Source organism: Suricata suricatta, chromosome 7, assembly GCF_006229205.1.
Source record: "Suricata suricatta isolate VVHF042 chromosome 7, meerkat_22Aug2017_6uvM2_HiC, whole genome shotgun sequence".
NCBI lineage: Eukaryota > Metazoa > Chordata > Mammalia > Carnivora > Herpestidae > Suricata > Suricata suricatta.
The window spans coordinates 8136726-8138074 of record NC_043706.1 but is presented as its reverse complement, the minus strand read 5'-3'; positions in this window follow the sequence as shown (position 1 = coordinate 8138074).

The following is a 1349-nucleotide window of genomic DNA, read 5'->3' as shown; positions in this document are numbered from 1 at the left end:
TTGTCAAATGCTTTTTTTTCTGCATCTCTTGAGATAATCATATCATTTTTTTTTGGTCATTCATTCTGTTATGTGGTGTGGCACATTGGTTGTTTTTCACATGTTGAACCACTCTTGCATGGGAGGGATAAATCACATTTGTTAATGGTATATGACCTTGTAAATATGCTGTTGGATTTGGTGTGCCGGTAATTTGTGGAGGATTTTTACATCCATATTTTTCAATGATATTGGCTGTAGTTTCCTTTCTTGTAGTTTTCTACTCTGACTTACGTATCGGAATAATGCTGACCTTGTAGTGCTGAGTTTGATAGTGTTCTCTCCTCTTCAGTGTCTTTGAAAGATTCTGAGAAGAATTGGTGTTACTTTTTTTCTTTAAATGTTTGGTTGGATTCACCCATGAAGCCATTCGTCTGGTTCTTCTTTTTTGTTGGAAAGCTTTTGATTACTAATTCAGTCTCCTAACTTGTTATTGATCTATTCAGATTTTCTAGTTCTTCATGATCCAGACTTGGTAGTTCGCTTATTTCTATGAATTTATCCATCTCTTCTAAGTTTCCCAATTTGTTTGTGTATAATTTTTCATAGCAGTCTCTTATGATTCTTTGTATTTCTGTACTGTCAGTTATAATGTGTCATCTTGCATTTATAATTTTATTTACTTGAGACCTCTTTCTTTTTTCTTTGTAAGTATAGCCAAATGTTTGTCAAGTGAGTTGATGTTTTCAAAACGCAACTCTTAGTTTTCTTGATCTTTTTTATTATTTTCTATTCTCTATTTCTTTTATTTCTGCTCTGGTCTTTGGTGTCTCCCTCCTTCTGTTAACTTTAAGCTTAATTTTATTCTGGTCTTCCTAGTCCCTTGAGCTGTAAAGTTAGGCTGTTTATGTGAGCCTATGTGTTCCTTTTTTCTTAATGTAGGCACACATTTATCCCTGTAAATTTCCCTTTCAGCACTGCTTTGCTGCGTCCTGTCAGTTGGGTATGTGTATTGCTATTTTCATTTGTTTCAAGATACATTTTTATTTCTGTTTTGATTTTATCTTTGACCTAGTTGTTCAAGAGTGTGTTGCTTCATTTGCACGTACTTGTGAGTTTTCCAGTTCTCATCTTGTTAGTGATTTCTAGTTTCATATCATTGTACTTGAAAAAGATACTTGGTATAATTTCAGTACTTTGAAATTTGCTGAGACATATGATCTATTCTGGAGAATGGTTTGTGTGCACATGAAAAGAATACATTCTGCTTGCCATTGGATGGAATATTCCATATACATCTAAGAGGTCCTTTTGGTTTAAAGTACAGTTCAAGTCTAGTATTTTCTTATTGATTTTCTGTCTGGATGATC